The following is a 14,885-nucleotide window of genomic DNA, read 5'->3' on the forward strand; positions in this document are numbered from 1 at the left end:
AAGAAAAAAACTCCTCTTTCCCATTTTTTTTTTTTTATAGCTGCAAACTCACAAATCTTACAGGCTCCCAAAATAGGAGACCTCAAGTCACTTTTGAATATTTTGTCATCATCTCTGCATTGAATATGTCACCCATTCTTTCCTTAATAATATCTCTCAGACCTATATTTTCACCTTCATTCCTACCATTGCTGTTCTTACAAACTTATGTCTGCACTACTGCAGTTGACTGTCTGTTCTACCTAGGTTCAATTTTCCACCTTCCTAATTCTTGCTGCAAATATGGCTACACCATTTTATTTTATTAATGATACACTCTTGCTCAAACTTCTGCAGTTTTCTTTTATATACTATACACCAAATTCAGACAGTTTACTTTGCTTCCATTAGATTATATTGGTAGCACTAGGAGCCTATTTGAGCACTGGACTGAGAAACCCAAGAGTCCTCATACCTTCCTCTATATAAATCTCATGAGGCTCCCAAGGGAGAGAAATACACAAAAAGTGATGGCAAATGAATGAAGATGGGTTATGTGTAACATTAACAGGGTGTCTGAAACCATCAGACTATTCTAGAAAACTGATGAACAATTAGAAGTTTAGGCCTAAATATAGCTTCTCCATCTGGCAAAAGCCAGATATTGCCACAAACAAATCATCAAGCGTGAGATAATTAGAATTTCCCGGATTGGGGAAGATAGACAGAGACAGACCAAGAGGCAGTAAGGAAGTAGGAATAAGGGCGTGCCTTGAAGAAAGCATATCCCTTTGCCTGATGGGTGAAAAAATAGCATCAGCAGCAGAGAAGAGCTAGCTGAACCAAGAAGGCTTCAGTTCTGCTGCAGATCTAGTTTCAGTGATAGAAAAGAAGAAGCAAAGAGCATTCATCCTCGTGTGTGACCTTTTGGCACACATAAGTAAAAATGGCGCAGTCCAGATCAAGGCATCTCACCCAGTCTGATGAGCAGCTCCTCCCTGCCCACTCACAACAGTTTACAAGGCTCTTTGGAAGCAAGCCCTTGGTAGCCTTATTTTTCATTGCTGTCAGTTTTATTTGTTTTTTACTGCACTTTATACTGTCCATGCACATTTCCACTTCTTGGATTATATATTTTCTTTATCGTATCCTTCATGTATCCAAATCCTTACATTCTTTCAAGACCAGTTTATGACCGGCCTCTTCATTGAACTCTACTATAGCTGCCACAGTGATTATAAATGCCTCCAAATTTCTATGATTTTTATTATTATTTTACTCAGTTTTGCACTTCATTGTCCACTAATCATTTTATTTCTGCATTAATATTATATATTATAGTATATATGTATGTGAACTCCTTGAATCCATGAACCATGTCTTTTTTTTCCTTCAGGTAAAGCTCCTAGCATAGTACCTATTGTATTGTAGAAACACGGAGCTACAAAGACAATAGAAAACAATTATTACTGATTATTGGCTGATTAATTAAATAATTACCTTTTGATTCTTAAGTTATGTCTATGTGGTACTGTTAAAATCATAATGGAAGGATGTAGCCTGTTCTGCCTCCTTTAGATATTTGATACCAACCAGGAGTAATATTCAAAATACTTAACAGGCATTATGGAACTAGTACTGGCCAATCAGAACGGATTCTGACTGCTTCAATGTTAAATTTATGTTAGTTGCTTGACAGTGCAAACTCTAACCAGTTTCAGAACTAAAATAAATTGAAAGTTTAGTCCCTGATTTGCCAGAGATTAACAATCTGTAGCCATATATTATGTATTTTGGCTGACTTTTTATTAGCCTACCTACAAAGCCAATAAAAGCCAATTAAGCTAATTGAATACTTAACCTGATCATGCTTTCCTTTCCCCCCTGCTATAATAGCCCTCCTGTTTATATATGCCATATATGATTGCCTCTTTCACATGCTGTCTACTTCAAACTTTGGTAGACTGATAAGCATCATATTTGGAATGTCACGGTTCACAGTACATGATAAGCATCTCCATTGGCTACTCCTGTAAGTTTGCTGTTACAATACCAAGCATTACTGAATAGCAGCCTGTGCCCTGGGAATGATATAATTAAGTCCCTTCTGATTACTTCTTAGGTAAAAATTACTTTTGGCCTATATGTTTTTAGATTACACATACTTTTACAAAAATACCTTTTTTGTAAAAGAACATTTTGTAAAGGACACATGTAGGAACATGTGTCCTGGAGAACCTGTATTCAGATTCAACCAGTCCAAACTAAACTGAATTGTTTGTAGAAGTAGCCGTCTGCACACTTCAATATCAACAAAACAATTTAGGTGTGTTTTTACATTGAGTCAGTGGCACTACAATGTTACTTTACAATACCGCTGTGCCGTGACTATCATTTGATAGCAATATAAAAGAAAGACTTTCTTTTAACTTGTAAATTTACTTCTTAAAATGTGTTTTTTGCATTGGTTTCATATTTTACCTGTCAAGTGGTGAAAATTTCTATTTCTAAACTAAACTGTAAAATATTATGGGGATTAGTGTGTGTGTGTTTAAACACAATAGATTAGTTTCAAATCCCAAAGTGAAAGCTATGAAATTTTTTTTAAAGACAGAGAAATGTCTTGCTGGGTGCTAACACCTTCAGAAGCTATCATTACAGTGTAGCAGAGGAGGACTCTGTTGCAGATGGAGAGAGCAATGTTAAGATTCACACCAGACCTTGTCCTTCTATGCCTTTTCCCCCTGTGCAAAGGAATCTGTCAAATCTTATTCCTTTCTTTGAAGAAATGCCTAAAGAATGTCAGTTCAGTCTGGCTACACTTAGACATCATGTGGAATATTGTGGATGCCTTGAAGAAAAAAAGACATTCTGAAAAATGTAATTTAGGGGTTATCAGAAGGAAGTATTTTGGCTTTTTGTGACTGGGCTGAAAGTTTACTTCTTTTTCATAATAATGGTTTCTTATATTTATACTGTGCTTTTTTTTTTCAAAGCATTTTAAGATTGAATACCTTATTTGATTCTTATTATATTCTAGATTTGATTTGAAGTTATTTTACTATGTTTATAGTAAAACCACAGTACTGTTATTTTGGGTTTTCTGACCACTAGCTTGTGTGGTTATTTTTCTAGATGGATCATTTTTCACTGTATGGACTATAGACAGCATGGCCCAATCTAGAATGACATAAATGTTTCTCTCAGTAATTATTATGAACATCAGAGTGTAAGGTACTTTCAGTCAGTTCCTTCTGAATGTTCCACAAGACTCTCCAAACCCTGCTTTTCATGTTACGCTCATAATCTGCCTATGGAAGCCAAATGTCTCATCAATGACGTCTTCCTTCACCCCCAAAAGGGTTAGGCACTCTACCTTTCTTCTCTCAGAACATCTTGCACACAATATTGACATTGAGAATTCAATTATAGTCCTATGTCATATTTGTCTCTGTATTCCCAGTACCTAGCTCAGTAAATGTGTGTTGAATGAATGAATGTACAAATGAACATGTGTGGTATGCTTTGTTGTGCCAAACCGGTACTTTATTTAAAGGCCATTCCACCTGACTGCTGCTGGGCTCCCACCCACTGAATCTCAAGGTAAATTCACCAACATGATTGGGAGATAAAATAGCTACTTAAGGAATTTCCTTACTAACTTCAGTTAAAATTAAAGATAGTAAGCCTTTTTGTTTTTCAAAGAGTACTTGTAGACTAGTATTTTCAAAAGAGAGGTCTTAGACCGGGCGCAGTGGTTCACGCCTGTAATCCCAGCGCTTTGGGAGGCCAAGGCAGGTGGATCACCTGAGGTCCGGAGTTCGAGACCAGCCTGACCAACGTGGAGAGACCCCATCTCTACTAAAAATACAAAAATAGCCAGGCATGGTGGCACATGCCTGTAATCACAGCTACTCGGGAGACTGAGGCAGGAGAATCACTTGAACCCGGGAGGCGGAGGTTGCAGTGAGCTGAGATCGCACCATTGCACACCAGCCTGGGCAACAAAGAGTGAAACTCCGTCTCAAAAAAAAAAAAAAAAAAAGGAAGAGAAATCTAAGAATCAGAAAAAGAAAAAGTTCATCATGGTTTATGCATGGCCATGGGATAATATAGAAGGGATATTAAAGTGTTGGATAAAGCCAGGGTAGAGACTATAAATGCTATTTTGAGAAAAGCTTTGAAAATAATGAAGAGGAAGAGTAGCATTGCCTCTTGTTACTGCCTCAAGTAGAAAAAAGAAAAATTTAGATGAAATAAATGTCAAATGGAATCTAATTCCTAATAAGCAGATAGTACTAAAGAAAACAAACAAAACTTTATTATTTGTTTTAATAAAGCATCCAAGATAGGTTGTGCTCATTCCTCCTTGCTCTGGAGTGGGGGCAACTAAGAAGTACTTTTTACAATACTTGTGTCCCTTTTTTTAATCCTTGAATAAAAAAAAAAAGAGGCTTAATTCCATATGAGTGAATTTTCTGTGTGAAGTCAGCATGAACTAGAAAAAAGGCCCTTTAACAATTATAAACTGTGAGGCCAGGCAAAATAGCTCATGCCAGTAATCCCAACAATTTGGGAGGCCAAGGTGGGAGGATCACTTGAGCCCAGGAGTTTGAGATCATCCTTGGCAACATAGTGAGACTCTGTCTCTACAAAAAATAAAAATAAAAATTTAGACAAGTGAGGTGGTAGATGCCTGTAGTCCCAGCTGCTTGGGAGGCTGAGGCAGGAGGATCGCTTGAGTCCAGGACTAGACTGCAGTGAGCTATGATCCTGCCACTGCTCTCTAGCCTAGGCAAGAGAGTGAGACCCTGTCTCAAAAAAAAAAGATTAATTATGTTAAAATATTTTCCTGTTATATTCCATTTAAAGTATTTTTTGGCATTATCCTCTTATGAATTCAGAGAAAATATGGAAGAATCTTCTGGAGTTAATTTAATATCTGTGTATTTCTCCGTATACAGTCTCACTGGAGGGTTGTGAAGTTTAATGAGATGTTTATAAAATGTCTGAGACCTCTGGAAGAAAGGTGATATGTAAAGAGAGTATTATTAGTGGTAGCTCTATGATAAACTAATGATTAAAATACCTTCCTTAGTTGTCACAAGTAATAAGTTAAAATCCATTGAGAGGTTTCTCTTCATTAGAAACTTTTCATGTATCTTTTTTCTTCATGGTGTCAAGCAGAGATCTTACTTTCAGCATGTAATTATCCACATCAAATTATAATTCCTTCAGACTTAAATATTTTATAGGCTATTCATTATTTGAGTTTATTTAATTTTCTAATTATATGTAAGGGCAAAATTCTGCATGATTCTCTCACTTTAGTTTTCTACTTTGAGACATGTAAGCTTTAGAGTATGTAGCAGCTGACTCCTAGAAATTACTTTGGTAAAGATCTCTCCACAAAATCCAACAAGAAATAAAGAGATGTTTATACAATTGAGAACTAAAGAAGATCTTACCTAAATGGCTATTCATTAAGATATCTTTTTTTAAAAAATCACGTAGAAAACATTTTTTAAATACTTATGGCAAATTAGTTAAGTATGAATTAAATGTATTCTGAGTCATTATTAGAATTAATTAGAAATTTTTATGAAGTGTGTTTATCTTATTTTTTAAGCTCTTTGGAGATTTCATGAAAAATTGTGATATCACTTTTTAAATAAGAAATCTGGAAGGGCTCTAGAGGCTGCCATGTAATAAATGTAATTTAAATCCTTAATGAAATAGAGAAAAAAAGTATAACTGTAAATAAACTAATAGACTCATAAAATCTTGAGTTCTAAGTAGTCTTTCTAACACATTCATTGGTTGTATTGCACAGAACTCCCAAAGTAGTAAACACAGAAAAGTACGAGGACCATACACAGTGGTTGTCATGAGGACCCTTTTTTGTATGTCTTCACCCCTGTCACCTTTGAAATATAGATGCTATGTTTCATCATACAGTTACTTCTGTTTACTACTGTAGCTTCAGGTGAAACTATTTTAATCTATGTTTTGGACCACGCTAACTTAAAATTTCCATTCTTTTTTGTAATTCATAGGAAGAGTTTCATTTTTTTTTTTAAGAGAGAGTCTTGCTGTGTTGCCCAGTCTGGAGTACAGTGGTGAGATCAGGGCTTACTGAAGCCTCGACCTCCTGGGCTCAAGCCAGCCTTCCACCTTGGCCTCTCAGGTAGCTGAGACTACAAGCGTATGCCACCACACCCAAATAACTTTTAAATTTTTGGTAGAGACGAGGTCCCACTATATTGCCCAGGCTGGTCTCAAACTCCTGGGCTCAAGCGATCATCCCGCCTCTGCCTCCCAAAGTGTTGGGATTACAGGCATGAGACACAATGTCCAGCCTTTTATTTAAAACTGACTTTATAGATTTGTATTCCTACTTCATCATGAGACATCAACATTGGTTAACCTAAGTACTTCTACCATATATGTAAAGTTTATGCCAAATAATTTTGAGAAGTCAAGAGTTAAATTCAACCTGAACTAAAAAGCACAGAAAAAAGATCTTCAAGAGAAGGAAGAAGAAAGTAACAATAACAGAAACAAAAACCCTTAACCCTAACAAAGACCTCTAGGTAATACTGGATTTCAGATCAGCTGAACGTTTCCAGTTCTGCATGACAGCAAAGAAGTGGTGTGATTATGGCACTGTGCTCAGAGGCACGCTGTATTGCTGTACTGCATCAGGAAGGATCAAGTGTCTCTATAAAAGGCTGGTGAAACTGCATAAGGAATGTATTTGGGGCATCTCATTAAAGAAAAAAGTTAATCATCCGGGAAGGAAATGGAGCAAGAAGGACTGAGGTATGCAGAAATAAATTCCAACAAGAACTGATATAATAGATTGTGGGTTTTGACTTCCGGGAATTTCCTTTTGTAAATCAATAGTCAAGACATGAATAACTATAAGAATGTGTAGGTGTTAAAATGTGATGAAGAATATATAAAATAAATGGAAAGACTTAGAGTTCTTCAAGAAAAATTAATGAATATCACTAAGTGACAATTTTTCCAGAATCCTAGACAGATCATATTGATGTCCTTAGGCCCAGTACATCCGGAAACAAAGAAAAGGATACTTTGAAGGAATTGAGAGGCTTTCTGAAATGAATTGCCTGAGGTCAGAGGCTAAAAATAAGACCAGAAGATAACACAATTGTGAAGGAACTTTCCTCTTGAGATAGGGAAGGAGGTAAAAAAAAAAAAAAAAGTAGGTAAAATAAATGAAAATTTATGTCTGAATTTTTAATAGAGCCGAAGTGAGTTGTGGAATCACTGCATAAAATCACTTCATTTATCCCAAATTTACAGGAAAAACATTTTTTATAAATGAAGTCTTCAGATTACTTAAGTTTAATATTATTAGATAATATTAAACTTCATATTACTTTATTATTAAATAATAAATTATTTAATTTAATATTATTTAAATATTTTAAATAAAATTCTTCTAAAATATATTTCACTTTATCCTGGATTTTAAAAAGAATCTCCTAGCCAGGCGCGGTGGCTCACACCTGTAATCCCAGCACTTTGGGAGGCTGAGGTGGGTGGATCATAAGGTCAGGAGTTCAAGACCAGCCTGGCCAACATGGTGAAACCTTGTCTCTACTAAAAATACAAAAATTAGCCGGGCATGGTGGCGGGTGCCTGTAATCCCAGCTACGTGGGAGCCTGAGGCAGTGAATTGCTTAAACCCAGAGGCGGAGGTTGCAGTGAACCGAGATTGCACTACTACATTCCAGCCTGGGTGATAGAGCAAGACTCCGTCTCAAAAAAGAAAGAGAATCTTCTGAAGATTGTATTTGTTCTTAAAGATGTGTGGTGGCGTGAATATTGATTATTTACTCTAAAATAGTAATTCTCCCAAAGATTATTGGGGTTAATTGGACTGTTTTTTCCAGCTTGGATTTCTGAGCATTTGTACTTGCTTTATGTAGGTCTTATGTCTCCTCCCTGGCTACCATTTGGCTTGCTTTCCCTTCTTGGTATCATTTATGAGCTGAGTCTAGTGACTCCCTCTCTGCTTCTTTTCAATTTGTCATGTTCAACATAGTACAGGCAGAAAATCCAGACAAGAAGCTTTGTGTGACCATAACTAAAGTAAAATAAGTTTGCAGGAAGCAACTGAGAAACTAAGATTGTATGAGAGCTCAAGCATGCAGTTGTTTTAGGACTTATATTGGCTGCTCAGTGGCTTTATTTTGGAGACGAAGGTGGGGAGGAGCTTACTTTGAGGTCCTTCACTGCATTCTGTGTAGTAAACGTTGCAACATCACATATTTCTATATCTCAGTTAACTTGTTTGAAATTGTCAGTATCATCACTATTTCAAATATAAAAAGGAGATGTAGAACATGTTCCAGAAGCTGATCAACATCAATTAGAAGCTGTGCTTTCTAATTGAAATCTTATTATCTATTTTATATAGAAGCTGTGCTTTCTAATTGAAATCTTATTATCTATTTTATATTACTTACAATGAATACTGTTAGTAATAACAGGAATGTATACTTTTTTACATGATTAGGTTTGCATTAGAACAGCTGCTCCCCATAGGAAGTATAGTGTACTTGCATAGTCATACTTACAGCAAAATCTCCACTTTGAATAATTCATAATTAAGCCATTTCTTCTCTTCTTTATGTTACCCCACAAGGTTTCAAGAAAAGTGTGGTAAGAAGTATTGGCGTATGCTTGCCTTTCCAGATATATGATTAGAACACCCTTAATAAAATTCGAGAAGGGAAAGCAAGGAAGGGATGATCACATAGTAGGAATCTTTTTTTTTTTTTTTTGAGATGGAGTCTTGCTCTGTGCCCCAGGCTGGAGTCCAGTGGCGCAATCTCGGCCCACTGCAACCTTCACCTTCTGGGTTCAAGCAGTTCTCTGCCTCAGCCTCCCGAGTAGCTGGGATTACATGTGCCTGCCACCACATCTAGCTAATTTTTGTATTTTTAGTAGAGATGCGGTTTCACCAGGTTGGCCAGGCTGGTCTTGAACTCGACCTCATGATCCGCCCACCTTGGCCACCCAAAGTGCTGGGATTACAGGTGTGAGCCACCGCTCCTGGCCCATAGTAGGAATCTTAAGGAGAAGACACATATGGAGTTCTAGAGGCAGTAAAGTAAATATGTAAGGGAAGGAGAAAGAATTGAGGAAATGAAAGAAAGCATGTTTTCAACTAGTGAAAACAATGGAGTCCTTAGGAAACTTTATAAAGGATAAATGTTCAAGTATTGGCCAAAAGAAAGTGAACATGTTTCAAAGAAAATTGAGTTTCTATTTTGATAAAGGTTTATTGCTACCTTAACTCATCCCTAAGCTTGCTGAGACAGCTTATAGAAGAAAGGACATTAAGCTCTAAGCCTAACTCTGTTGCTAAAGAGCTTTCTAACCTATAGCTAGTATTTAACCCAGACTTTAGTTCCCTCACTTATGAAAGATTTAGATGAGATTATTTCTAATATCCTTTCCAACTCCAAAATTCTATGATTTTCTGAGGAGCAAATTTGAAAGCATTGGTTTAGAATTTGTAAGCCGACTAGTGTCACAGTGAAAATGTCCTCTTTTCATGTCTTACATTACTTTTGACTATCCTGGAGACTTGCATGTTCATTTTTTCTCTTCTAAGAGAAACTGTCCCATCCTTCTCCTTTTAGTGAAAAACAATTCTAGGCTATTCCTTGTGCTGTAATACGACCCCACCCCTACCTCTCATACGATTAGTGGTCTTTTGCCCAAGTAAGGCCAAAGGACAATCTTTTCATTAATAATTCAATGGCTTTATCAAGTGTCTTGGCGCAGACTAAAAACAAGAATAACATCTTGCCCAAAAAAATAAGAGTTGGTCCGTTATTGGGCTGCTATGGTAAAAAGAGTGGATAGAAGATGTCATAAATAAGAAGGACCATGATGTTCCACAAGAAAGCTAAAGTCCATGAGAAACCAGACTCAAACAGGTTGAGAAGTTGTATGGAATGGTGGATTAAGTAGCCACTGATAAAGTCCCTTGATTGCTTACATTTATGTTCTAAGGATAATACTATTCAAATTGTTTAAGAGTACCACCACTCAATCAAGGTAAAGTTTTCCTGCTGAATTACTTGCTATGCATTGTAATGATAAAAGAAGTAAGAAAATGCATGTACACACACACGCACACACACACAAAGCTGAGACCAAGAAAATAATATTGTTTGAGTGCTAGCATGGAATTCTTGAACCACTGCTGCTGAGGTTCTTTTAATTGCCTTCAATCCAGAATAAAACTTTAGTTCCAGTACTCATAAGGCATTTCTAAGATTTTTTCTCCTACAGCACCTTGTACCTCTACAAAAAATCCCCATTTCTTGAATCTGAGTTACATATAACCCTTCAAGTCTACTTAAGAAGTTGTTATACTTTCCAAGTCACTACCACCTCTACCAAATCCCTCAACAACGTATTATTATTTTTTATTTTTATGCTTTTTGAGTAGCATTGCTGTCACTCGAATCAGCAACCTTTTGAAGAAGTGCGGATCTCTCAGTCATGAGTATGGAAACTCAGAGAATGTAAGTGACTTCCTTTTGTCTCTAACCTGTGTTCAAGCCTATAGGCAAGCAACTGCCAGATGTGGTATTTCTCTAACTAGACTTTTTACCCTCCCTAAGAACACTCCAGCCACATAAATTTTTCCCAAAGATGTTACATGTTCCTAAGAAGTAACTTACATAAACACAAAAAACTAGTACTCTTGCCTATTTATGGAGCTTCTACTATTTTTCTCCTCCTTTCCTGGTATGCTATGCTAACGTCATCTTTTCATGGTGATGCCTACCCATGTCACTACTGACACTTATAATGCCCAGTATTGATGGCACTATATTTTATGCTAATGGTACCATTCTTTTCCCAGTCACCCGCACTCCCCTGTCACTATCAAATCACCCCATTCTTATCAGTCCTCAAATAGCTGTCATCAGTGCAGCTAATGTTTACCAACAGACTCTTTTTAGTCTTCCTTATGTTCTCTTTGCATATTTCTTGCCCTAAAATTCAGGAGTGATAAAGTCAAAACCATTACAAACCCCCGTATTCCTCCTATGCACACACTTACACACATACCAGATATGCTTGCTCATTGACCCTGAACTAAACCAGTAAACATCACTCTTTCCCTTTAGGTCAGGATGTGTGTTCTTCCATTTCCGTCTCCTGCTCTTGACCTCATCTCTTGTAAATGGATCCCTCGTGGACCCACCCTACAGTCCTGTGGACATGCCCAGACATGGCTAAATCCCAGAGTGAACACAGATCTTGACATCTACAACACTGCTAATTAGCAATGAAGCACTTTCCATTATATACACACAGCCTCTTTTGCAGATTGTTGCTGATGATTTACATAACTTGCCCTTTATTTCTAAACAGAAAAAAGTATTATATTTTAGTACATTGAATACATTGAGAACATTCAAAGATAAAAATATATCACTTGTGTGGATGGCACTTTGTGGTCTTCCTTCCAAAAATCTGTAACTGTGGTTTAACCATGAGAAAAACATTAGAAAACCCAAATCAAAGAGCAATCTAGAAAGTATTGACTAGTACTACAAAACTGTCAAGGTCCTCAAAACCAGGAAATTCAGAAACAGTCACCATCAAAGGAGCCTAAGGAGGCATATGACTATAAATAATATGGTAATTGGCCAAGATCTTGCAACAGTGAAAGAGCATTAAGTAAAAGTGAAGGAAATCTGAATTAAATACATGCTTTAGCTAATATTAAAATTTGTAAATATTGGCTCACTAGTTATGACAAATATACCATGCTAATATAAGATGTTAACAATTAGAGAAACTGGATTCAGGTTATACAGGAACTTTGTACTATCCTTGCAACTTTTCTGTAAATCTAAAATTAAGTTTATTAAAGATATATATGTTATATAGGTGTGTATATATATTCAAACAAATATGTGTATTATATACTGTACTTTTTTTATAATTATAAGTCAGTTTTATATATGCATAAATTGTGCATATGTGTGCATATATTATGTGTGTGTTACTATTATGGAGTATATATCACTGCTTAGTTGGACAAAGATGAAAGAAAAAAAACCAATCCTAATAGATAGAATGAATAATCTTCTGAGGATCATATTCATTATTTAGGAGTAACTGCTCCCTTCCAACAAATAACCTCATTTTGTTATTTAACAGCATGCAGTAATTTGCAAAGTCAAAAAAAATTTCAAGACCACCTTCACTAAAGACTCTATGAGTAAACTGGTGCATCCAAAATTGTGGCAACGTATTAGAATATTCCAGAATTAATACACAAAGTTTGAGCAACTTCTAGTGGCTGGAGGGGTGATGCCTAGCTAATGATCAAAGAAAAACATCTGAAACTAAAGTAACATTTAACTCTGGGAGGAAACAGCTTTTTGAAGAAAAGGAAAAACCCTCCGTGTTCATTCTTGAAGACGTCATAGAACCATTGGAATGGAATATCTCCATGCTGGTAACCACTGAATTTCAGACCACTTATCATGAGACTTTGGTTAGAAATAGTCTTCAACCCTCATTTATCTTCTCTTTTATTCTACTGATTCTCAAACCAATGGATGATTGAAGATTTTAAAGCCTAATTTCAGAACAGCAGGTCTATTTGAGGGGATTTAAGAAGTCTCCAGTGCAGGATAACTTTATAACCTTCTTTTCATTATGTTAATGATTATTTGCTAAATATGTTGTCATAATGGATCTTCAGATGTCACCTGAGGAAGTGCAATACTGCCTTGTTTCATATTTCTCTGTTTTCAAAAACCCCAAGTAAGGCAAGCTCACTTTTTTACCTTTTAACAACCACTACCTTTTTTACCTCGTATTTTCTGGACCAGTGATGCTTCCAAAGTGCAACTGTAAACCGTAGTTGCAAATTGAGGTGCAAACAAATTTTGCTTAAGGCACAAACCACAAATTAATGTAATGATCACTTCAAGATGAAACTTTTTTGTTGTATTTTGAAACCAGAATGAAAGTAGGTCAATGAAATTTCAGATATTTTAGAGTATGTACAGTATTGTATTGTTTGCCAGTACCTAATTTACAATTACAGAGCTCCATGAATATTGAAATGATTCAGCTTCCCATTATAAATGTATGTGGCAGTTTGGTTGTTGATCAGTTTATGAAGTTAATGCAAATGGAACTGTCTTCCTGTCAGCATTTGAAATCTATAATGCAGTCATGTTGTATATTCAGGGACAGGCCATTGACAGTCAATTAACAAGTTTGATTGGTATGTCAACTCATTCTTTTGAATTGTTAATAGTATGTTAATAGCATTCATTTCTTTGTGCAGTCCCATTTGCAGCTTCACAGTTACAGCTATTTTTTATAATTCTGAGTAACCTAAAATAGTGCCTTAATAATAGATTATTAAACACCTGTCTAGTGTAGCTTAGGGAGGTTTTTCTAGACTGGGAGTTTGCAGTGGATCCCTTTGATATTCAAATCAACAAATGATAGGCTTTTTATTCAAAACGTAAATTCTTTTGATGGTTAGCTTGTTAAGAAATATTCAGCTCTAGTCTGACCTGATCTGGTTTCCCATGGAAAAGATCTGATGCCGTTTGAAGGTTCATAAATGGAATGCCAATGACAATTTGTTGTTGACGTTCTGCCGCCTCAGCCCTCAGATGCTGCTGGTTGATGTGCTGCTTTAGCTTCACCAAATAATCCTTGCAGGTAAATGATCTATGGATTGATCAGATAGTTTCAAAGCAAAGAGGGCTTTTCTGTGGTCTGGAGTTTTAGGCTTGAAGGGGTACTTAAAAAGATGCGTCAAAATTGACAGATGAATCTTAAGGCATAGAGTGATGGGAGAAAGCAGAAATGTGGGAATATTTTTAAGTGACTAGCGTATTACTTAGAGTTTTGAAACCTTCAAATGTCGATCAAATCTGTTCCCCATAGCAGATTTATTTCTACCTTGGTTTTTGTTATGGTTGTTTTGTCTGTATGCACAGGTTTACTCTCACTTTTCTGGGGAAGTTGATGAGACATTAAATGTATTATTCCCGAATGGTGCTTTGGAATAAGGTTCTGAGTTCATTTGCACAGGCATGTTTTATTCATATAGTTCCTGTGCACCAGAATATAAGAATCTGCCATTGCTTTAGCCGAAAAAAATTGTCTATACCAAGGAAGCAGTAAAAATTTTATTCCTTCCCCCCATTCTTCACTTCACTTGATGATGCTTTCCACAACCTACTATTTATATTTAATTTCATTGGCAGAAGTTTCTTTATAATGGGAAAAAAATCTCACCAATGTAGTTTAGATATTTAATTAATATTTTTCTGTTCTATGCTTCAGTGAATCTGGAAGAGCAATTTGCATGTTTTTGAATTTTAAAATTAGATGGTACTTGAGAGATTAATATTCAAATGCCTTCAATATGCAGATAAAGAAACTGAGGCAAATAGTGAGGCGTCAGAGATAGTTGGTGCAGACCCAAGTCTCTTTATTACTAACCCTGTTTATATCCTGCTTGCTATCTTTAAAAACACCTAGAAGCTCATTTGAATGTTGGTACAGCTCTAATGTACATTTCTCAACTGGATAAAGAAAGTTGAAGTTTTCTAACTATAACATCAAAACCTTTATATTACAGTTTAAGAACTGTACTTAATACCAGTAAAAAAATTGTAGAGTATGTATTTTTAATGTGTAACCAAAATGTCTATAAATCAGAAAGAGAGATAAGAGAAAGAAAATTAACTACTGTCTTAGACAGTTTATTTATTCACCGCCTGCCCTCAGGCAAGACCATAGACCTTATGACCTATTTCCGGATGGGGAGAGGAGAGGAAAAGAAGGAGGCACACAAGTGT

At 36.1% G+C, this 14,885-nt stretch overlaps 1 pseudogene; it reads left to right on the top strand.

Annotated features, from left to right (window-relative positions):
- The first annotated feature begins 925 nt into the window (after window positions 1-925).
- Window positions 926-14,885, top strand: part of LOC105505035 — a 144,243-nt pseudogene continuing 130,283 nt past the window's right edge.

Source organism: Colobus angolensis, unplaced genomic scaffold, assembly GCF_000951035.1.
Source record: "Colobus angolensis palliatus isolate OR3802 unplaced genomic scaffold, Cang.pa_1.0 Scaffold97, whole genome shotgun sequence".
Lineage (NCBI taxonomy): Eukaryota > Metazoa > Chordata > Mammalia > Primates > Cercopithecidae > Colobus > Colobus angolensis.